The sequence below is a fragment of the Schistocerca serialis genome, chromosome 5, assembly GCF_023864345.2.
Source record: "Schistocerca serialis cubense isolate TAMUIC-IGC-003099 chromosome 5, iqSchSeri2.2, whole genome shotgun sequence".
NCBI classification, from domain to species: Eukaryota; Metazoa; Arthropoda; class Insecta; order Orthoptera; family Acrididae; genus Schistocerca; species Schistocerca serialis.
The window spans coordinates 548,920,086-548,945,683 of record NC_064642.1 but is presented as its reverse complement, the minus strand read 5'-3'; the positions used below and the strand labels follow the sequence as shown (position 1 = coordinate 548,945,683).

Genomic DNA, 25,598 nt, shown 5'->3' with positions numbered 1-25,598 from the left:
AAAGCGGCATGAATGTTCATCAATATTTCTACTACGACTCTTGATGCCATATTTGAGAATTTATTTCTCTTCTTCAGATTATACCTGAAGCAATGTGAATGTCAGATTTGATAGTAAAATTATCGTTTTAATGTTCACTTTTGTAGTATGTAATGTTATGTCTAACACCATGGAATTAACTTTCTGTTTACGAAAATGAAGGACAGAACATTTTTAATATGAAATTGAAATAATACGAGAATTTCGACCAAGTGTGGTTTTGCAGGAACTATTTACAGGGCTAGAGAATACATGACTGTTACCAAACCGTTACAATAATGGGTATATACTCAGTGTGTGAATTCTAATACTGGAAAACAATGTAAATTATAATCATATTGATAATTTCTGAAACTATAAAAGAAAAATCTATGTTCTGATATAAGAAATTTATCAGAAGATGATTAAAACGTATTATGTAAATAATTTTGAAGAATAAAAAATGGAACAAGAAAGTAATAGTGTGGCAGCAGTTGACTAAAATAGAATCAAAGAACTAAATTTATACAAATCCTGATGTAATGGCATTTAGTTTCTGATGTGCTTTTACATTACTCATAATTAAACATCATTTTGTAAATAATGCGTCATATTAAATTAAAGACCCTAAATTAAATCTTATCTACTAAATGTACAATCTAATATATATATACAGCAATACAAAATTTACCAATACAGTTAAGAACAGTAAGAGAGAGAAACAGCACATATGGTACAGACTGAAATCCATCACATATTACATTTAAAGTTTACTTAAGAATCTATTTTTGAGGTGCAGAACTTTCAGCAGTGCAGTAGAACTTGAAGAGACGATGAAGTATTTTAACAGACTGTTGGTAAACTTTCAGTTCGCTTTTCTGACTATCCAGTATCACACGCAGGTTCGTCACTGAATGATGATTTTATGTCGTTTCAATGTTTTGTTCTAGAAATGGAAGTGATACTCGAAATCAATGAGTAATAAGTCTTGTAAGAGCAACTGGAATTTTTTTGAATTCAGATAATTTGAATTTCAGACGTACCTTCGCTGCTCACTGTGGTGAAACAAATTGGTAATGCAACATAACCAAACTTCACAGATATTGCACTTGGGCACAGTTCAATTAGTCTTTAGGATTAGTGCAGATCAGCTGATGTTAATCGAAAAATTTTTTGTATGCTAGCTATCTCAGTCGGCAAGAGAAATGTGCGTTAAAATAGGGTTTTCAGTTCATGCAATAGGCGAAGTCAGATGTAATCTGTCAACAAGATTCATTCTGATGTCTTTTTCTAATATCTAGTGATTGTCCTATGTCCAGCTAATAACGGAGTACTAATTAAAGGTAATGCTAGTATTGTATTGAACTGGGGACCTAGAAACGACGGAGAGGCTTCGTCCTCGCCGTAGCAGTGTACTCACCCCATAACCGTCTCAACCCGAACCCAGGCATATTGTGCGGTTCGGCCCCCAGTGGCGTCAGAGCTAATCGCCCCCCTTCTCGGAATTAACGGGAATTAGGTGACTTGTGTGTGGAGACGTGGTGCAAACTCCTTCCAGCGATCTATCAAGACTTCATTGTTTACACGCCACGTCGCCGCTGTTATCTGTGCCAAAGGTGGACATACCGACTATTAGGTAGGTGGTTATAATGTTCTGGCTTCTCAGTGTAAGTAAGTTAATGAAAGCAAAATATTCTGGGTGATTAAGCCATACCATTGTAGTCTTCTGCTTCTTTTAGAAACTCGAAGTTTCAAGACTTCTGATGGGATCTTGAGTTTATTGTTGCCCTCAGACAGCTGAACACGGAGAAAATCAGAGCAAAATTGAAGATCCATGCAGAATAATCGAAGCGTCATGTTTGTGGACGTAGAAGAACAAACGTATGTGACTCATTCACCCACAACGATTTACTATTACTCTTCTTACTGAAAGTCAGGTATTATTTCAGAGCAATGATGAGTGCTGTGTGCAAGTCTGAAGCATTCATGATACTCGAAATTGTGAATACGCTCTGAAATCGATTTACTTGTCAACTTTTCTTGTGTAAGCTAGTTACATTAACTTACATACAAAGATAACCACACCAGACATAAAATACCCTGAAATGAAGAAAGGAGCAATATTAGGGTTTAACGTGCCTTCGACTGCGATGCCTTTAGAGCACTATCTCAGATGCGTAAAGGTTTTGGAAAGAAACTTTACCAGTCCTTTCCAAAGGAGCCATCATGGAATTTGCCTTAAACGATTCATGATGAGAAATACGTAGACATGTTACAGTTGTTAGGAAGAACAAAATCTTAAATATTTAAACAATGAAAATTACAGGCAGGAATATCAACAATGTAGGGAAATAAAGAATGCTACTTACCGTAAAAAAGACACGTTGCGTTGCAGAGAGCCACAACTGAAAGACACTTACAAGAAGCTTTCGGCCACAGTCTTCATCAGCAAAAGCGAAACACACACCATTCGCACACTCAAGCAAACATACTTCAAGCAGTTGGGCAGTCATGTGTGCATGGGGTGTGTTTGCTTGTGTGCATGGATGGTGTGTGTTTCTCTTTTGCTGATGAAGGCTGTGGCCGAAAGCTTCATGTAAGTGTCTTTTAATTGTGCCTGCTTGCAACGGAACGTGTATTCTATGCGGAAGTAGCAATCTATCTTTTCCTACATAGTTGACAATCCTTAGATATTGAGATTCAATATTTTTCTATGTGTTTCCTTCACATTAAGCGTAAAGTTTATCCCTTTTGCAGCCTTTTAACTACATGAAATACACAGGGAAAATGGAAAAGATGAGAAGTATTTGATAATTGACGAAAATGACAATAGATGGAGGACCTGTACATACATCATCAGTAATCCCCAGCAGCTAGCCACATGTGATTCGCCTCCAAGTTTCATCCTGTTATTGCGATAAGCAAAAGTGTGTACTGAAGCGTAGCACACGAAAATATTTACCCCAGTATGTAAACGATAGTGCAGAGTCTTTCTTGTCATCAGCCTTTTTAATGGTTTGTTGTGGCCCGCCACGAATTCCTTTCGTGTGCCAACATCGGCACCTCAGAGTAGCATCTGTATCCAGCGTCCTCAGTTATTTGTTGGATGTATAGCAGTCTCTGACTTCACCTACAGTTATTACCCTCTACAGGTACACAGGAGAACTTCCGTGAAGTTAGTAACATAGAAAATGACGTACTGGCGGAAGAACAGCTGTGAGGGGGATAGAGGAGGGGGGGGGGGTAGGCGGGGAGGGGCTTAGTCGTGTTTGGATTGCTCAGTCGTTAGAACACTCGTTCGCGAAAGGCGAAGGTCTTAGGAGCGAGTACTGGTCTGGCGCATAACTTTAATCGGCGACGAAATTTCCTTTGTACCATTTTACATTGTCGAACGCTTTTTGTATGTCGACAGCGGCTACGAACGTTATAATTGTGACATCAAGTGCGCGGGAAGGATGTAACAGTACTGTAAATTAATATGAATGGTGCAAAATTGCTGTATTAGCCGCTAAATGAAACGCGACTAGTTAAAAAACGAGTGGCTTTGAAACTTCCTAGCAGACTAAAACTGTGTGCTGGACCGAGAGTTGAACTTGGCACCTTTGCCTTTCGCGGGAAAGTGCTCTACCGCCTTTTTCTTTTGCATTTTGTTCGTTATTGTTCGTTAAATTAGGTCGTAGCGGGCGTCAGATGACATCCGTTGAAATTCGTTGTTGATCTTTTCAGTTTTGTTTTTGTTTATTGTAGAGACTAGCCAGCTCTCTGACCGAACACGCTGAGCTACCACGTCGGCTAACATTGTTCTATCAAATGGTTCAAATGGCTCTGAGCACTATGGGACTTAACAGCTGTGGTCATCAGTCCCCTAGAACTTAGAACTACTTAAACCTAACTAACCTAAGGACATCACACACATCCATGCCCGAGGCAGGATTCGAACCTGCGACCGTAGCAGTCGCACGGTTCCGGACTGCGCGCCTAGAACCGCGAGACCACCGCGGCCGGCATTGCTCTATCACCTGAGCTACCCAAGTACGAATGACGACCCGTCCTCACAGCTTAACTTCCGCTAATACCTCTGCCAGGAAGTTTCATATCAGCGAACATTCCGCTGTAGAGTAAAAGTTTCATCCTGGAACCACTGGCTTTATTTGACGTGTTTCAGGTGATACCCATCATCAGATAGTTATGATCATCTAGATCAGGTCCGCACAAGGTGCATGCACCAGTGCGTCGCACAGTGCAGAGTGCAGAAGACGGCTGCGCTATGTTGACGACGGTGCAGCCCCCCCCCCCCCCCCCGCCCACTCCCCGGCTTTGCGCAACTGCGCTGCCTCTCACTTCCTTGGCTTGTGTCGCTCGCGCCGCCTGTCTCGACCTGTTTCAAAGCTTTTACCCTGCTGTCTTCGTCATTGCCAAATACTAATGTACACTAGGTGGAGAGCTTAGTTTGGTGCACCGGTACAAAAGAGATTTATATAATAACTGTAATGGTAACAATTTTAAATTTGGTTTCAACACAAATGTATCTTCCTATGTGCTCTTTATTTTGTTTGCAATTATGCTACTAAGATCTGGAACAAGAGATTGGCTGACAGCAATTCTGAGAGAATTTTTTAAATTACAATTAGAAATACTCGCACGCAATCTAGTTTTTGTACAAGACAAAACAGAAAAAAAAACCTTTCACATACACAAGTGGAAGCAAACATAGAAATAATCTTCGCTGCTTCTCTGTGTAGCTTGGGAAATTCTTCCTTCGGCAAATTCTGGTAGAATTGGAGCAAACCTTTTGTATTGTAAAACACATCCTTTCGGTGAACATCGCTTTGCAAATCAATTAGTTCGAAATGTAAATCTGAAGGCGCACTTTCAATATCCATCGAAAAAGGTTTCAGAAAAACATAGAGAATTGTCTGCAGGTAGGTAATTTCCTGAAACAATAACAAAGCCAATGTTAATAAATGAAAGTAATGTAAGCCGTTGTTTCGAAGTACTAAAATGCGATAGATTTTAATAAACATGTAATGTGTACTATTGGTTTTAATGTAATGTTACACTTGCATATGTAACGCAATCTCCTTTATTTAGCTGTATGTCATATACCGGCTCATTACCTGGAATCGGTCGTTAAATGCATTTTCAAGGGATTGTAGAACCTCGCCGTATTTTTCAAAGCGCGCTCCTTCCTGCACAGATGCTGTCAAACAAAAACATAGTACCGTTTTGATTAGAGCGGTTATAAAAATCAGGCTGTTTTAATAAAGGTACAATTTGTATCTCGCTTACCTAGTTCAGGAAAGTGTTGCGTATTTTTCTCTGAAACTTTATTTTTGAGGAGCTTCAGTTTATACTAGAAAGCGTTTATTTTGCTGATCATATCGTTGATGAGATTGTTTTCTTTTTGGAGTTTCAGACTTAAATCATTTAGGAGAGCCATAATATCTGCTAAAAATCCTAAATCAGCTACCCATTCAGGGTCATGAAAAAGTGGCTCCGGACGTCCTTTGCTTTCCAAAACCTGAGCCACAGTGTGACGTAGTCGCAAAATTCGGGAAATCACTTTCCCTCTGCTCAGCCAGCGCACCTCAGCGTGGTAGGGAATATCTGGATACTCCTCTTCAAAGGAAATCAAAAATTCTTTGAATTGACGATGAGTGAGTCCATGAGAACGAATGTAGTTCACGATACGCACCACTACCTTCATCACATCTTGAAGACCGATAACTTTCGCTCAAAGAGCCTCTTGCTGTGCAAAACAATGAACGGAAGGTATATTCGGCATGTTAAGTTTTTTTCCGCAGTATGCCAGTAAACCCTTTTGCTTTACCGCACATTGCTGGTGCCCCGTCTGTGGTTACGGAAAACAGCTTTTCTCAAGGGAGTCCTATTCTTTCAGCTGCCATTTCAACAGCTGCTAAAATATCCGCCCCTGTAACAGTGTCCTTCAACGAAATCATATCCAGGAGCTCTTCCGTTACATGTAGGTCGTCGTCCACGCCACGCAAAAACATTGCTAACTAAGCCGTGTCGTTAATATCCGTGGACTCATCAAGTGCGATGGAGTACGCTAGGAAGTTTTCAATTTTGGCTGCCAGTTGTTCATGCAAATTCTCAGCAATGTCGTTGATTCTCCGATGAATTGTCATTCTGGAAAGTGGTATTCTGCTGTACGCGGGAGCTAATGTGGGATTCATTGTCTCTACTACGTCCAACATAATGTTTTTTATTAATGGTCCGTCCATAAATGGCCTCCCAGCTCTTGCTAAACGTAGAGCAACTTTGTAACTAGCTCTGAGAGTCCTTTCGCAACACCCCTCATCTTCTTCACCCTAAAGTAGAGAAAAAAAGATGTGTTAGAAATAATTTATGCGAAAACGAAAACTAAGGAATCTAAACAAATGTTATTTCGTTTCGCATGACCTTTAACCAAAATATACATGCTAAAGTACTTGCAACAAACCTCGTTTGTAGATACAGAATTCTCTTCTGCAAGAGTTTGCAACTTCCGTAATTCTTCCTCTCTGGCATCCCCTGTTATATCACTATACTTTTCTGAATGCAATTTGCTGTAGTGCCTTTCAATAGACGATTTTATGACACACGTAATTAGTGTACCGCAGATTAGACATTTGGATTTATCGTCACAACGTACAAAAAAGTGGGAGAGTTCCCATTCCGGTTTAAATTGACTTTCGGCAATTTTACCTTTTTTTGGAGCAGATGGTTCCATTATTCTGGTAATTATCTTGCGCTTACGTATTCCAATGTTGACTAAGCCGTCTAGCAGCGTATTCAGCATTGCACAGCGTCGGCCTCACCTAGCAAGCCGAGTTGAGGCGAAGTATGCCGAGTTGAACCGATGCACTGTGCAGGCACTCGCTGCACCTCGCTTTGCACGCGTGCGGTTTTCCGTGTTTGTGCGGCCCTGATCTAGATATTTAGGTGCATAAAGACACGTTGTAACTGATACAGCTGTCATGGCAACGCACGTTTCTTTATTTTTATAAGTCTTGCTTCCGTATCAAGCGGAACCTCAGAATTACCTCCCTGGTGTCTTTACCGTTCCTAAATCGAAACTGATCGTCATTCGACTTATCTAAAAAATCTTCAAATTCCAATGTACATTAAGTACCTATACTTTCTTCATTGCATGCTTAGATATCATAAACTGAGGTATATTTTTCCATTTGGATTTCCTGGAATGTCGCTGGAACGAAAAGGGGCGATGTCTGCTAACGTTGGATCGAGGGTAAGATGACACTCGTCGACACCTTTTCGATTTAAGAAAAATATTATCAGTTCCATTGCGCTATAATTAAAATCTCAGATGACAAATAAATCTGTACACATCAGTAGATTCTGAAGAACGTACAAAATGAAAGAAAGAGGCAGAGTTGAAGAAAGTAATCAACATTTACTGCTGCTGCTGAGTTTGTGAGAAATGAACAGGAGTAAATTATACAAAAAAAATGGAATTTCCGAATAAGTTCTCGAAAGATACGCGAACAAAGGTGGCAGAAGAGTGTTAGCACAGAAGGTAAACAAAATTTTCAACAATGTTTTGATTGAGTACCAGTGCTCCAGTTCTGTTCACACACATTCAAACTGCAACGATTAGTGCTACCTATACCGGAAAAAAGTAGCATTTATTATGATTATTATTATTATTGCTGCATCACCAACCACTCTCCATTTCCATTTTTTTACTTCAGTTGAATGGAAGTGAAACATGAATGATTAGCAGTACTGATAAGGAGTGGACAGAGGCGTTTGAAATGTGATGCTGCAGAACACTGAAGATTAAATAGGTAGACTGAATAACCAATACGAAGTAATAAATCGAATTTGGGAGAAATGAGTGCGGTGGCACAACAAGAAGGGACCGGTTGATACAAAACTTCCAGAGGCACCTAGGAATCGTCAGTTTGGATATGGAAGAAAGTATTCAGAGTAAAACTGACAGATTAAGACTAAGGGTCGCATGTTCAAGCGGATGTAGGTTGCAGTAGTTATGTAGAGATGAGGAGACTGACACAGGATAGAATAACTCGAAGAGCGGCGTCCAACTGGTCTTTGGACTGCAGACTGAAGACCACTTCAACGACAACAACATTTTCTGTGACTGCTTTTCTAAACCACCAAAGCGTAGCATTGCTGAGAATTAATATTATTTATTGTTGAGGTAAATCTTGTTTATCATTTTACGTAACGCTGCTCGTCAACGTGCCATCATGCTGAGGTAAGACTGTTCTCTAATAATTTTTCTCCAAAATCTGGGGAATTATATTATGAAAACATATCTCAAACTAGATAGTTACAAAAACATGCTGGTAATGTTATAGCACACAGCATGAACCATTAAGGTCAGGCAATACACCTAAAGTTTAAGTTCCTGATCTTACCGCTTAAGTTCAGTATTTTACGCGACTTTTCCCTAATTTAATTATTGACACAGTGACTGACAACCGAATCTTGTAAAAATTACTCTTTTGTGTGTTTAATTCTTCCGTATTCTGCTTATCCGCTTCTGTAGAATATGCTCGTTGCAGAATACGGTACCTAAAGAAACACTGCACCAAAACATTAAAGTAGCACCCATTCTCCTGCCTCTTGAGAAAGTGGTATGCCAATACTTCGTCTTAAGAACGAACCGTCTTCTCTGAAGTAGTTTGGAGGTGAGTTAGGAACTGAAAGCGAACCCTTGAGACGTCGCAAGTTCGAAACTTCGATTTATCTCGCTTGACAGACAGTAGACATTTTCGAGCAGAAGTTGAGCTGGTTTGCTTAACTACACAACGAACTCGATGCGAACAGCAGAAGTACCGACCTCGACCGCAGTGGAACGCAGAGAGAAACTGAAGTGGACGTATCTTACATTTAAACTAAAATACTGGCGCTGTTCGAACAAAAGATTGCAGAAAGAAAAATTATGCTGCGATGATGAGTACAGTTTTTTGGTTTATTCAGTGAGCCTGTTGTTCTGATTTAGTGTTGCTGTAAATAAAGAGCAATGACGCTCAAAAAGTGAGTTACAGTACACAGACTTAAGAATATTCACTGGCGTCCAAGGCTGCGTTTATTTTGCCACAAACAGCATAAACAGGTGACAGAAAAGCAGAAGCAATGCAAAGAATGCAGAACGTAAACAACTGCAACGTGCTTAACGACAGACAAAAATTTTCTTATGAGAAAAAGTACCACCACAGCTGTATCTCGAGAAAGATCTTTTGTCTCACATGACTAGTTTCGCCGGCACATTACTGTCATCCTCAGGATCCTCCACTGCCAAAAGAGTATTACATTTCCTTGGCGCATTTACTGTGGAATCACTGTTACTTGTTCACTTGAGTTGGTTTTCCTCAGAAGTCTGTACTCGACACTCTCTCACAACCATTAACGAAAACAGTATCCCCAAAATAAAAATGAGCTGTCGACAAACAGGAAACTAGCAATAACTAGACGTAGAAACAGGTGGAGGGATGAAGTAGAAACCAACTACAGATAACTGGAGCGCTGAACAACCGTACGTAACAGGCAAATGCGTAACACGTTGAGAAAGAAGAAAAAAAGAAGACGAACAGGTTTTTATTTCTGAAGCTGGAATCAACTTCTCTCCATCAAAATTCATACGTTTACCGTCAGAAGATGTACAGGAATATCTTGCTGATCAAATTTATCATGTGTGTCCAAACAATGAGACATAGAATGTTATTACTAAGCTACAAGAAGCACTAAACTTCTGTTCAGCTTCATGATTTTGCAACGCAAGGACTCATCTATTAAATTTTGGGCGTGCAATTAGGGATGCTTCCCATTTTTGGATCTTGTGGTTCGTCGCAAATATAATGGCACCTTGGGACACGCAGTTAATCGAAAGCCGACTCACACAGACTTACGTTTACATGCATATAACTGTCACCATCCCGCCCAGTCGATGAACGTTCTGAGAACTTTGGTTCACACAGCACAGAGCACTGTTGACGAGAGCGGTCTGCAGGACGAGCATCTACACTTTTCAGAGTGTTTTTTCAGCAAATGGGTATTCTCCTCAACAGATACGTAAGGTGCTACGAATAAAACTAAGGTGGAAATAAGGAACGAGGAAGAGTACAAAGAGAAATTTAAATCCATGTCTTTCGTGTTATATGTGGGAAGACGGCTGTCAAACAAAGCTAGCATAATCTCCAAGCACAAGTGAAACAGATTTTTCGTCCTTCACCGAAGACAGCAGGTTCGTCAAAGATGATTTGATGCTCTGCAAAGCTGGGGTTTACAAAATCCGTTGCGATTGTGGCACTTCGTACATCGGCCAGACAATTGGTAGGCCTATAATCGAAAGACGAATGGAACACAGTAGGTAACATCCGACTCTTATAGCCTAATAGATCGGATGGCAAAGAATTTAACCAACAGAAATAGTGGCTTTAGCGTGGACGAATCTTGAAATCCAGCGCATTCTTTAATAAACCTGCAAGGGCTTCGGTTTAGTGCAGCTCATAATGATACATAAATATCCCAGTGTTGATCGACTGTGTAGTCACAGAGTCAGTTTATGCATACCTCGTTTCACCGAGCAACGTGTCTGGTGCTCGTGTATCTGTGCCCCCATACACAGTGGCGGGGTCCGCGGGTTTAAAAGGACGGAGCGAGTCGTGTAGCTTTAGTATGTCTACAGTCTGTCGTCTTACTTGAAGATGAGTGGAAGGTAAACAAATATTAGAAGAAGGAAGAGCGTTTGTGCGGTTGCACATCAGAAATTTAATTGTCAGGGCTGAACTTCATTGGAAAAACCAGCATGATAATAACTAGAGAAGGCACAGAACTTATACCTTTCACGTGTAGGATTGCTCAACATGATTCTACAGACATTCGAGCATCGGTTTTGGCGGTCAGAAAACATGTCTTGTTTCAAAACATAGTTAGTGTTGTCCTCTTGTGTAAGGTTCATAACGAAACGTCATCAGCCGGCCGAAGTGGCTGTGCGGTTAAAGGCGCTGCAGTCTGGAACCGCAAGACCGCTACGGTCGCAGGTTCGAATCCTGCCTCGGGCATGGATGTTTGTGATGTCCTTAGGTTAGTTAGGTTTAACTAGTTCTAAGTTCTAGGGGACTAATAACCTCAGCAGTTGAGTCCCATAGTGCTCAGAGCCATTTGAAACGTCATCGTGTTATCGAACTGTTAAATGTTGTCGATATGAAGGATGAATCACCTAACCTGTGCACTACAAGTATTGTGGAAATGTAAAATGCTGTTGATGTGCGGTTTTGGCAGAATGGATCGGTAATCAGGGGACCGCAATGTTAGCCAATCAACAGATTGTAATAATGCTTAGAAAGTGTATTTTTTGTGCAAAAATACACCTTTTTAAGTGGAATAATGCCTTTTAACAATAACAAACTAAAAGAGGGCAATACAGAACGTCCGTGAGGCTTGGTGCAGGACTGTTGTGGGAGCCTTTTACTATATATCGTAGTTTGAAATTTTCCAGACCGACATTTGTGTCTTCAAACTGCGTAGTATCTAGGTTCGATGTTGCATATTTCGTTACAGGGTGCTTGTGTGTTCCTTGAGTGCACTGCTACTGAACGTCAGTTAGTATGTTACAGTCCAAGCAGCTGTACATCGTGAGTGGACGATGGAATTTACCAACGCAGAAAAAGCCGACATGCTCATGGTGTATGGGAAGACTGCAGTTCCTTCTCTTACGGTGCATGCGGCAAGATACCGCAATAAACATCAACCAACTCGGCAATTACTTATCAACGACTTCAAACAGTTACGTGAAAGTGGTAGTGTAAGACCTAGGCAATGTAACAAAAGGAAACAAGTGACGGCAGAATAGGGGGGAATTAATGTTCTTGCTGCTATTGCAGTTAATCCGCACGTTAGCTCCTGCGCAATCTCACGAGGAAGTGGTATGACTGCAGCAAGCCTCCTCTGGATTCTCCGTCAACATAGATCCCATCCTAATACATCTCTCTCCATCAAGAGCTGCAGGCAAATACACTCCTGGAAATGGAAAAAAGAACACATTGACACCGGTGTGTCAGACCCACCATACTTGCTCCGGACACTGCGAGAGGGCTGTACAAGCGATGATCACACGCACGGCACAGCAGACAAACCAGGAACCGCGGTGTTGGCCGTCGAATGGCGCTAGCTGCGCAGCATTTGTGCACCGCCGCCGTCAGTGTCAGCCAGTTTGCCGTGGCATACGGAGCTCCATCGCAGTCTTTAACACTGGTAGCATGCCGCGACAGCGTGGACGTGAACCGTATGTGCAGTTGACGGACTTTGAGCGAGGGCGTATAGTGGGCATGCGGGAGGCCGGGTGGACGTACCGCCGAATTGCTCAACACGTGGGGCGTGAGGTCTCCACAGTACATCGATGTTGTCGCCAGTGGTCGGCGGAAGGTGCACGTGCCCGTCGACCTGGGACCGGACCGCAGCGACGCACGGATGCACGCCAAGACCGTAGGATCCTACGCAGTGCCGTAGGGGACCGCACCGCCACTTCCCAGCAAATTAGGGACACTGTTGCTCCTGGGGTATCGGCGAGGACCATTCGCAACCGTCTCCATGAAGCTGGGCTACGGTCCCGCACACCGTTAGGCCGTCTTCCGCTCACGCCCCAACATCGTGCAGCCCGCCTCCAGTGGTGTCGCGACAGGCGTGAATGGAGGGACAAATGGAGACGTGTCGTCTTCAGCGATGAGAGTCGCTTCTGCCTTGGTGCCAATGATGGTCGTATGCGTGTTTGGCGCCGTGCAGGTGAGCGCCACAATCAGGACTGCATACGACCGAGGCACACAGGGCCAACACCCGGCATCATGGTGTGGGGAGCGATCTCCTACACTGGCCGTACACCACTGGTGATCGTCGAGGGGACACTGAATAGTGCACGGTACATCCAAACCGTCATCGAACCCATCGTTCTACCATTCCTAGACCGGCAAGGGAACTTGCTGTTCCAACAGGACAATGCACGTCCGCATTTATCCCGTGCCACCCAACGTGCTCTAGAAGGTGTAAGTCAACTACCCTGGCCAGCAAGATCTCCGGATCTGTCCCCCATTGAGCATGTTTGGGACTGGATGAAGCGTCGTCTCACGCGGTCTGCACGTCCAGCACGAACGCTGGTCCAACTGAGGCGCCAGGTGGAAATGGCATGGCAAGCCGTTCCACAGGACTACATCCAGCATCTCTACGATCGTCTCCATGGGAGAATAGCAGCCTGCATTGCTGCGAAAGGTGGATATACACTGTACTAGTGCCGACATTGTGCATGCTCTGTTGCCTGTGTCTATGTGCCTGTGGTTCTGTCAGTGTGATCATGTGATGTATCTGACCCCAGTAATGTGTCAATAAAGTTTCCCCTTCCTGGGACAATGAATTCACGGTGTTCTTATTTCAATTTCCAGGAGTGTATAATGAGAATCGTGTTAACGTCTGTACATGTACATTAAGACAGGACACTGCAGGTGCATTATATAAGTTGTTTAGTGATGATACCACATATACCAATCATGGCCAGGTAAACTGCCGAAACATGCATTGTTAGTCTGCTGATAATCCCTGTTGGCTTCATCAGGTGGAACGTCAGCTACCCTGGAGTGTAAACGTATGGTGTGGGGTAGTGAACCATCAGCTTATAGCCCAGTTTCTCATTGGCGGAACACTGAACACACACACACACACACACACACACACACACACACACACACACACACACACGTATCTCAGCCTCCTAACAAACCATCTTACACAGATGCTAGAAGACGTTCCTCTGCAGACTAGGAAGAATCTGCAGTACCAACATGACGGCCATCCAGCCCACAGAGCACGACGTACTACAGCATGTCTGAGACGTGAACGGCTCGCGTTTATCCCATTTATTGTTTGACACATTCTATTACGGTATTGCTGTATTGTTCCATTTACTGGCGTCACTAACTTCCTGTCTTACTTGCTCGTGAGCGGCAGCAGCAGCGCATATCCATAAGTGCACTGTCGTACCATCTTTGGATCGACTGACAGTATTTCCGGGTCGTCGTGTGTCTGGCAGTGAGTTGGAAACGGACCAGCAGTGCAGTCAGAACACAGCAGCAGTGACGTCGGACGGAGGCCAGTGAGGCGCTGACAGCCAGAGCTCGCCGACAGCTGGCGACACACACGAACTGTCCAACGGAGAGAGATTGGAGCGGGAGGCCCGTTGGAAGGTCGTTCGGTTGGTCGTCTCATCGGCAGATGTATATTTGGTACTTTCACTGTTTTCGGGCCTGGGAGTTGGTTGGTTGGCGTGGAGCAACCAGGAAATCTCTGCGGCGCGAGGATTGGCCGGGCCCCCTGGCGCCCTCTATGCTGTGTCGGAGTGTGTGGTGCCGTTTCCACTGCTACGAGGTTCGTGGCTCACCGATTCTGGACTTGAAAGTTGAGTTTTGACTCAATCTATCAGCAAGTCACGACTGTTCACATTGTGTCGTTTGGAGTTCGTTGTCAGCTGTTGGGATATTCCCGCGAGCAACAACGTGTGTTTTCAAGTTGGCAAATTTTAGCCACCCTCCGGTGGAGTTTAACTGTACTTCGTTATTTGAAGTGAAGTGCAGCAGCGGAATCTTCTTCCTTGTGGCCGTTAACGTTCTGGTTACCTCCCCTGGCCATTGACGTAAATTCAGGCAGTGTATGTTCCTCATCGTGTTGTCGCTGTCCAGCACGGTCTGTAGTTTGACAGTTCAATGTATAATTGGTTGTGGGTTCCGATACCTTCTAAGTTGTTCCATTGAACTCTCTGTTGTCTGCTGGTCGGGTGAAGTGGAGATTATCTTGTCGGTGGGTCCATTGGCTGTCGGTCGGTTGCGTTTTCATCGGATCGACAATGGTTGGGCCGACTGCCTGTCTCACCTAAGCACGCGTTAGTGTTTGAATTCCAGGCCAACCCTCAGAACTTCTGAGCGCCCTTGGGTGTACTGCGGACAATTAATCTGTAAAAAAACACCACATGAAAGGAAAGAGTGTGAACCGTCTGAAGATGAATCACAATGATTCGAAACCGGTAACGTTACCCTTTGAATAAAGGAACTGAAAGTAAATTTGTGGCTGTTTGCTGTCCCAACACCACCAACATCTGTCTTTAAATAACAGCCACGGTCTCCAACCATGTCATCAGATGACAAAATTGTACTGCCTTTTTTTGTTTGTTCTTGTTGTTTGAACGTGTATGGCTTCTAGCCGATTTTTAGATTAAGGTTGTTTTGCCCTTAAGGTGTCAAATGGTTTGGGCCTTCAGCCTAATTTAAGAACTGTTTTACATAAACCCTTTGGCATTTTTAAAATTAATGTTATTGAGTCTTATGTGTTGGGCCTTCAGCCGATTTTGAATTTAAGTTGTTTGCTCTTAAAGTGTCAGTTTCTTTGGGCCTTCAGCCTAATTAAGGAACTGTTTTAAGATAAGGCTTTGCCTTTTAAAAATTTTGATTTTGTTTGAGCTTTAAGCTATTGTCTTTCAGCCGTTCTTAAATTAAAGTGGCCTTGCCCTTAAGACATGAGATTGTACGGCGCACTTATCCGATAATTAAGTTCCAAAACTAAAGCTCGTTTTTTTTTTTTTTTTAAAAATTTCTTGGCTTTTGTAATGTTTGATCAAATAAAAGGTTGTATGTTCGAGTGTAACTCACAGCCACTTATTTTGGCCTCTTTCCACAACATAAACTACCTGTCCTGTCCTGTGGGTTTAGCAGGGCGTCTCATTGTCTTTACGAATTGTTTTCAGATCGCTGAACTGGACGCAGAGGATCTTTACCTTGGCCGGCTCATTACCCGGATTTGACACCTGTAGACTTTTTTCTGTGGGGACAGTTGAAAGATGTTGTCTACAAGGACATACCAACTACACCCAACGATATGCCACAAAGTATTACTGCAGCCTGCTCGGACATCTCCGGGGAAATTGTAGCATGTGTGGAGCAGTCATTCCATAATAGAGTGGAAGCGTGTATCGCCGCTGCCGCTGGTCATTTTGAACAAAACCTGTGATGGTCAGTTGTTTCGTTACTGGTCAGAATACTCATAGCTAGTATGTGCACTTGTGTCGTGCCTCAGTTGTGCTACCAAAGATATTGAACAAGTGTTGGTGTGGCAACTTTTCAAAACACAATTCCTCGTAAACGACTCACACTAGAATCCTGCAACAAACATCACTGACATTTACTCTACTTTTAGTTTGTTAATGTAAACAGACACCGTTCAATTTACAAAAGTGTATGTATGCACAAAAATACGCTTTCTAAGTATTATTACAATCAATTTATTGGTTAACAATACGGGTCCCTGACTACGAATTCATACTGTGAAAACCGCATGTCAATAGCGCTTTCAAAAACCGCAATATTTGCGGTGGAAGTTTTAGGTGATTCAACCTGTATATGACATAAAGTTCTGTTTACCCCCACTCTATTGGAGGGTACGATTGTAGTATTTTTGCGTTACACTGCATAGTTTCGGATCAAAATTGAGAAAAGAAGAGACGGTAGATAACAACTTAGCCGGCTGGAGTGGCCGTGCGGTTCTAGGCTCTCCAGTCTGGAGCCGAGCGACCGCTCCGGTCGCAGGCTAGAATCCTGCCTCGGGCATGGATGTGTGTGATGTCCTTAGGTTAGTTAGGTTTAATTAGTTCTAAGTTCTAGGCGACTGATGACCTCAGAAGTTAAGTCGCATAGTGCTCAGAGCCATTTGAACCATTTCAAAACAACTTTCCCAGTGCAATACGTCGATTTTATAACCCCCCCCCCACACACACACAAATTGATGACGACAGTACTAAATACAGTAATTTCCAATTCTTTGCCTCATATGAAAGGCGCATGTCCAATGTGAGATGACACTCCATCTGCATCACAGTAAGCACACACGCTTACGCAAGACGAATTTAAAATCAATATACGTTGTTTAAAAATATTTCATTCCTGTGGATTCAAAATATACGCTGTTGAAGTCACTTTTTTAAAATTAATCAATTAATTCCTTGAGTACTGTAAATAATTTTAGGGATGCATTGATGATAAACCAACATGTACACAAAAACTGAAGTTTTTGGGTTTGAGCACAGTAAAACATTATCAGTAAAAATGTAGCCATCGTCGGTAAAGTACACCTGTATGCTGGCACTCGACTCAGAAGGCACGGGTTCGATGCTGTTTGTGGATTTCAGTATACTTCCGGATGCAGTAGACGGACGTGCATAGCGCTCCACTCCAGCCCAGTTGACCATTAGTATGTACGAGGCATATTTGGAAAGTAAGGTCCAATTAGGCGCGAAGTGGAAACCACTGTGAAAATCCGATGGAACTCTGCACAGATATGCTGGGACGTCTCTTTAGTGTGCCTGTCGATCGCTTCATGTCACTCTTTTCAGTTCACAGTGCTAAGTGATTACACAGAAATGCCTAAAGCAATAGTGTCTCTCGCCAAGTATGTGGATCTGGTGAGAGATTTCGCCTGAAGCTCTGCAGCCTGCACGACATAGTCATGAATTTCTTTCTTCAAGCCAATTTTCAGCCGCAGTCTGCAGGGGCAATGAAGACGCTCCTGTGGCGTTTTCGATGGGAAATGTTTGATCACTCACAATACAGTCCTTAATTGGCTCCCACCGATGCTCATCTCTGCTCACATGAACCGCTGGCCATGAAGACAACATTTTGGCACAAACAACAAAAGGCAGACCAGTGTAGAGAGTTGGCAGAAAGCACAGGCGGCTCCTTTCTGTGACGAGGGTGCTGGGAAGTTTGTACAACGTCACGATAAATGTCTTAAGTGGGAGCGGCGACTATTTAGAGAGGTAGCTGGAAGGTGTGGCCAACTGTTGCGAATAAAATATTTTTGATTTTCACTGTGGTCTTCATTTCGCGACCGATTGGACCTTACTTTCCGAACAGCTCTCGTATTATCCAACAAAATAAACTGAACACTCGGCCAAGGTTAGCATCACTGTCGTGTTTATGCCCGAGAAAAAGGGAAGGGAGGCAGTGACAGCGCAGAATGGAGCATTCTTACAAGCTGAGAGCTGGCACACAGCTAGCTCAAAATGGTTGAAATGGCTCTAAGCACTATTGGACTTAACATCTAAGGTCATCAGGTTCAAATGGCTCTGAGCACTATGGGACTTAACATCTGTGGTCATCAGTCTCCTAGACTTAGAACTACTTTAACCTAACTAACCTAAGACCATCACACCCAGCCATGCCCGAGGCAGGATTCGAACCTGCGACTGTAGCAGCAGCGCGGTTCCGGACTGAAGCGCCTAGAATCACTCGGCCACAGCTGCCAGCCACGGCTATCTATCTATATGCTAAATCCTACGCAGCACAACAGTTAAACACTAACCAACACTTCTGTCTGAAAATATCTGACCTCCTTGTACACTAGCCCCGTGACACTTATTGACAGTTTTATTACGAATCCACGTTTCGTCTAATTACCGGCTGCTTTAATTCTGATGAGTCACACTTTTGTAAGATTCTAATGTAGTATGTCGTTTTTCCCAAATTATGAATCGTTAATTCTACGTTATAAAACCAAAATCCATACAGAGGACAATTTTTATCAGAGTTTCCTTCCCTGTGTTAGGGACCACAAGCCCTGATTCTCGGCTGGAATTAGCATGTGCCGCTAACGTATGTTCGGTACTAATAATTCTTTTATTTTCCAAAAAAATGTGCAGACACAGTATTTAGCTCCCAATGTTCTCGACGAAGTCGAACTGCGTAATCAACATCTTCAAAAAAAAATGGCTCTGAGCACTATGGGACTTAACAGCTATGGTCATCAGTCCCCTAGAACTTAGAACTACTTAAACCTAACTAACCTAAGGACAGCACGCAACACCCAGTCATCACGTCAACATCTTCAGTTCCACCGTCTCAGCGTTGCATGAACTGGCGTAGTGGATTTAATCACCATACTGAAATAGCCGGCCATTAGTTTCAATAACCTCATAATTTATTCAAGTTAGATGGTTCACATATTTCTCTCAGTTATGAAAGGCGCAACCTTTGCGTTAACGATGAGCAATACCAGTGCATCAGCAGTATTTGCACACGTCTGTCGTAGCACGTAACATCATCGTGTCCCCTTACTCACTTACATTGGCGCATTGGCTTCAGGATCAATATGACACTTCTGTTTTAATTTCTTTAGGCAGGTCACTGACAAATACTCAGATTAATCTTAAACAAAAAACAGATTTTGGTAATGCTCAGGGAGTCACACCTAGTGATACGTGGCTGGCGACCACGGGGCCCCGAGCTGAGTCCTGGCATTGCTTCCACTTACTTATGCCAGGCTCCTCACTTTTATCTTTCCTATCTGGCCACCCTCGGCCAGCTCTTGTTCTTTTCCGACCCTGACACTGTTAGGTTTCGAGGGCTAAGGGTCTTTCATTTTCCAACCTATACTTCTCATGCAGCGTCTGACCCGGAGCGGGCGGCTGCAAAAGGCGTCTGTATCCCATGTTAGGGGCGGCCTCCAGAACTGCGGAAGGCAACGGAATACCACCGCAGATTATCTTCCCTGCATAATGCAGTCTCCATTTTATGCACAAAAAATGGCTTCCTCTCATGTTAAATCAGTGTCCGGAGGTAAAATAGTCCCCCATTCGGATCTCCGGGGGGGACAACTTGAAAGGAGGAAAAAAATAAAAACGAGAATTGGTACCTGGAATGTCAGAACTCTGCTACAAGCAGGAAAACTAGAAAACCTTAAAAGAGAGATGGAAAAGAATCATATGGACCTCGTAGAAGTTGCTGAGGTAAGATGGAATGGACATGGAGAGTTGCAGTCAGATGAATATGTATTCTACTACTCAGGAGGAGAAGTAAAAGGAATTAATGGAGTAGGAATGATTATGACAAAGGAATTGGCTAAATGTGTGGAATACGTAGACTGTGCAGATGACCGGGTTATTGGTGTAAGGCTGAAAGGAGCACAAAAAGATTTACTGATTGTCCAGGTGTATATGCCAACTTCAGAACATGATGACCAAATTGTAGAGGAAACGTACAATGTAATAGAGAGAATAATGGATGAAAATAAAAAATGCTGCAAAATAGTAATGGGAGACTGGAACGCCATTGTGGGAGAAGGGAAAGAGGGAAACATAGTAGGCAGTCACGGTCTTGGAAAGAGAAATGACGGAGGTGAATGGTTAATTGACTTCTGCAGGGAAAGGCAGCTGATAGCGGCAAACACATGGTTCAAGAACCACAAGAGGAAGCTCTACACTTGGAAATCACCAGGGGATAAATACAGAAACCAAATCGATTTTATACTGGTAGAAGAAAGATACAGGAATGGAATCAAGAAGGTGCACACATTACCAGGTGCAGATATTAATAGTGACCACAACTTACTTATGGCAAAAATAGAAATAAGAATGAAAAACTGAAGAAGGCGACCATGGTGAAGAAGTGGGATTTAGAGAAGATTAGAGCCAACAAAGAACAAATTACAGAAATGCTGTCTCGGGACTTTCTAAACACATCACGAGACAAAGAAGCACCTGATAATGCCAACGAGTACTGGAATATGCTGAAAGAAGGAATCATTACAGCCGGCAGAAGTGGCCGTGCGGTTAAAGGCGCTGCAGTCTGGAACCGCAGGACTGCTACGGTCGCAGGTTCGAATCCTGCCTCGGGCATGGATGTTTGTGATGTCCTTAGGTTAGTTAGGTTTAACTAGTTCTAAGTTCTAGGGGACTAAGGACCTCAGCAGTTGAGTCCCATAGTGCTCAGAGCCATTTGAACCATTTCTTTGAATCATTAAAGCAGGACAGCAAAATATAGGATATGTAAAAGGGAAAAGTTCAAAAAAACCATGGGTCACACAAGAAATGATTTCCAAGATGGAGGAGAGAAGAAAATTGAAAAACAAGAACACTGAAGATGCAAGAAAGATACACCGAAGGTTAAATAATGAACTGCGAAGAGAAACAGAGCAGGCTAGGAAGAAATGGCTAAAAGAGGAATGTGGTGAAATTGAAGAACTGGACAGGAAGGGAAGATACGACTTACTATACAACAGAGTAAAGACTGTGACATGGGAACAAAACAGAGCAGGAAGTGCTACTACGGAAATTTTGAGTAAAGACGAAGAGATAGTGTACAAAGATCGTGACGATGTCCTCCAGAGATGGGAAGAATATATAAAAGAGCTATATGACACAAATAGCAAACCAGAAACTTGGGAACTTGAATCACACAACAGTGTAAGTGATGACGAGAAAAGACCGACCATCATAATGGAAGAAGTAAAGTGTGCCATAGCTGCAATGAAAAATGGCAAAGCGGTAGGTACAGATAAAATACCGGGAGAAATACTAAAATGCTTGAACCACGATAGAATAAGAGAAATATTGAGGTTATGTAATAAAATATATGACAGTGGTGAATGGCCTGAGGACTTTCTGACAACAGTAATGATTCCATTACCAAAAAAACAAGGAACCAAAAAATGCAGCGAGCACAGGACAATCAGCCTCATTTCACATGCAGCCAAAGTGATGTTAAGATAATTAATAAAAGACTTGAAAAAGTAATGGAGAAGAATCTTGGCGAGGAGCAGTTTGGCTTTAGACGGAATACGGGCACCAGAGATGCAATAGGGCTCCTACGAAACTTGGGAGAAAGGTTTTTTGGAAAAGGAAGAGACCTATACAGGGTGTTAACAAAAAGGTACGGCCAAACTTTCAGGAAGCATTCCTCACACACAAATAAAGAAAAGATGTTATGTGGACATGTGTCCGGAAACGCTTAATTTCCGTGTTAGAGCTCATTTTAGTTTCGTCAGTATGTAGTGTGCTTCCTCGATTCACCGCCAGATTTCATACGGGCTACTCTACCTGTGCTGCTAGAACATGTGCCTTTACAAGTACGACACAACATGTGGTCCATGCACGATGGAGCTCCTGCACATTTCAGTCGAAGTGTTCGTACGCTTCTCAACAACAGATTCGGTGACCGATGGATTGGTAGAGACTAACCAATTCCATGGCTTTCACGCTCTCCTGACTTCAGCCCTCTTGACTTTCATTTATGGGGGCATTTGAAAGCTCTTGTCTACGCAACCCAGGTACCAAATGTAGAGACTCTTCGTGCTCGTATTGTGGACGGCTGTGATACAATACGCCATTCTCCAGGGCTGCATCAGGGCATCAGGGATTCCATGCGACGGAGGGTGGATGCTTGTATCCTCGCTAACTGAGGACATTCTGAACATTTCCTGTAACAAAGTGTTTGAAGTCACGCTGGTACGTTCTGTTGCTGTGTGTTTCCATTCCATGATTAATGTGCTTTGAAAAGAAGTAATAAAATGAGCTCTAACATGGAAAGTAAGCGTTTCCGGACACATGTCCACATAACATATTTTCTTTCTTTGTGTGTGAGGAATGTTTCCTGAAAGTTTGGCCGTACCTTTTTGTAACACCCTGTATATGTGCTTCATCGATCTAGAAAAGGCATTTGACAATGTGGTTTGGGACAAGCTGGCGACTATAATGAGGGAAAAGAGAGTGGACTGGAAAACTAGAAGAGTTACAAACTCATTATATCTTATTTAAAAAGTTTTAGTTAAAGTGAGAGGAGAAAGTACAAACTGGATCAGACTAGGAAAAGGAGTAAGACAAGGATGCTGTTTATCACCTACTCTTTTCAACCTCTACTTGGAAAATATGACTGACCAATGCTCATTAGATGACAACGGAGTAGAAATTGGAGGAAGAAGAGTAGGGTGTTTGAGATTTGCTGATGACATGGTCCCTCTAGCCACAGGGGAAAAAGAATTACAGGATTTGGTGGACGCCATTGCAACTAACGGAAAAAAATATGGAATTAAAATTAACACAAATAGAACAAAAGTATTGGCACTAGGAGGAAATAAGGAAATAAAAATTATGCTGAATGGAGAAACACTAGAACAGGTGCAAAATTTTAAGTATCTTGGGAGCAGGATAGACACCGACTGGAAGTGCACCACAGAAACTAAAACAAGGATAGCAATGGCAAAAGAGGCGTTTTATAAGAAAAGGAGAATCTTCTGCAGCGGTCTGGACAGAGAACTCAGAAAGAGACTCATAAAATGCCTTGTATGGAGTGTTCTCATATATGGCGCTGAAACATGGACTATGAGGAAAAAAGACAGAGAAAGGCTGGAGGCTTTTGAAATCTGGACATGGTGGAAGATGGAAAGAATAAGTTGGATGGACAGAGTAAAAAATGAAGAGGTACTGAGAAGAGTGGGAGAGAAAAGACAGTTACTAGATGTAATAAAGAGAAGAAAAAGAAATTGGATTGGGCATATATTAAGAAAGAATGACGGACTGATAAAAACAGTTTTAGAAGGTTATGTAGAATGGAAAAGGAAGCGAGGAAGGAAGAGATTCCAGATACTGGATGACATGATGGACGGTACAACATACAGCAGCCTTAAGAAGGAAGCAATGGATCGCAGAAAATGGAGAGGCAAAGGACCTGCTAATATAGCAGATAACTGATGATGATGCAGTGTGATTTTTTCCACGGTGTAAAAACTCTAGGGACTGATCGATGAGATTATACAGAACAAGAAAGTTCTAATGAACTTATGTCTGGAAATGCATTATTTCCACGCTAGAGATCACTTATTCAATCATACTTTTTTACAATAAGGGTAACCACTCTTAAAGAATGCCTATGGAATCATTCTGGTGTAGTGGATGATGACAACTGATGGACTGCGATGGCCTGCAACCGAATGCGAAACAGTCTCTCATGGAGATTATCGTGAAATGGTCTATCCTTTAAGGCATAGCTGCAGATAGTGCGATAATATTTTTTATAGGCACAGAGAAAACAAATATCCAGTGCCTAAAGTTTTTCAGTGGTTCCAGGTGGTATGAATCGCAGTGTCACTCACTTTGCAGGAGGTATGTTTTGCTCTAAAGGAGTACGATTTTTATACGCAGATCAGGAATCAAGCAAAAGCAAGTTATTTTGAGGAGATGCTGGCCAAAAGCAATGCTCAAATCATAGTTGTAGTTCTCTTACTTCAAATTTTTCCACTCTTGCTTGCTGTGACTTTAATATTTCCTATTGTCCTTGCAAGATCACGCACACGAGAAAGAATCGTAGGGGACAGAGCACCTCCAATTCTTGCAGCACAATAAATAACTTTTCAGTCAATTTATAATCCAGGTTAACAGTCGGAAAACCGTATACGAATGCGTTAAGGCATTGATGTTTGTTGATCTTAATACAAGTCTCTTGATACCTCTAGTTTCCAGGGTTCTTTCGTATGCATTTCGTCTTCAAATCCTGATAGGGCGGAGTTGAAAAAAAAAATTCCTTACTGAACAATGGGATAAGTTTGTTTATCTCATGTACAAATTTTCTAGCCGATTCTGCAGTTCGCTGTGCATCATCAAGTTGATGATTTGCTTAAAATTTCATTACATTACGACTTTCAGTTCTGTAGCACTGCATGACGTTGTGCAAGCATCCACTGCGTCCCTGCAGTCTAAGTCGCGCGCAGTATGATGTGCATAACGTAGTAGCTCACTATCATGCGCACCTGTAAATTGTATCGAGCATCCTTGAAACGGGCAAACACGAGTTTTTGTAACAAATGCACCTTGTCCTGCCTTGAATACCTGTAGTTTTTCTTATGCACTACATGGTCACATTGCTGCGGACTTATTCGAAATCTGTTCGTATATATATATATATATATATATATATATATATATAGTTATGTTTAGCACCCGATTCTTGGTCAGCGATTGTCCTATACTACGTTTCACTGGAGACGGGATTTGTGGCTCACTGTCCGACTACATTCGACGACACCTGTTTCAATGTAATTTTCACTCGTTAAGCACGTATTGTCATCACTGTACTCCTCATGTACGCTGTCCGCACAGTCGAGCTTATACGACACCACACAGTCCATTGACTCACCTTGCAGAAACGCTAATGTTTCATCTGCACTTCTTTATCACTCTGCGAAATTCCTTGGGTCCCTTTCTGACTAAACGTCAATTTTGGCATCTGTAGTTATTGGTATAATGGAATATTTGCTTTGTTTATCTTTGCCATTGTTCTGTTTTGTGTCAACACCACTAGCACTATCACTGTTGAGAGTTGCCCGTGGACTAAGCAGTTCAACTACTCTCTGCAGCCGCATGCTGTGGTGACCATTAAGTACTTCCAGTACCACCCCCTGTTGCCATTAGAAGCCAATATTGTGGTTGCGTGGCAGATGATATGTGGGGCGTCGAATGCCGTAAAAATCATCGGTCTTTTTAGAGCTCTCACTCAAGGCGTTCCTTGTAAGTAGGCTATAAGGAAGCTTTTTATCACAAAATTTTCCATACGGCAATGAGCGACTGCGAACTCTCGACATTACGTGTGACTGTTTCATGTTGTACGGTTGAGAGAATCGGACGATCGCAGTATGATTTTGTCTCAAAAGCGTACGATGATACCTGTTTAACAGTTTTTGAAAAAAATCCATAGTGGGATAGATTAAAAGCAGAGTAGTGTTGAAATTGTAGC

At 42.6% G+C, this 25,598-nt stretch overlaps 1 protein-coding gene across 1 annotated transcript in view; it reads right to left on the bottom strand.

Annotated features, from left to right (window-relative positions):
• The window catches only part of LOC126482074 (Kv channel-interacting protein 4-like), a 510,131-nt gene that overhangs the window by 315,789 nt on the left and 168,744 nt on the right, over positions 1-25,598 (bottom strand). The gene's annotated exons all lie outside the window — the stretch shown is intronic.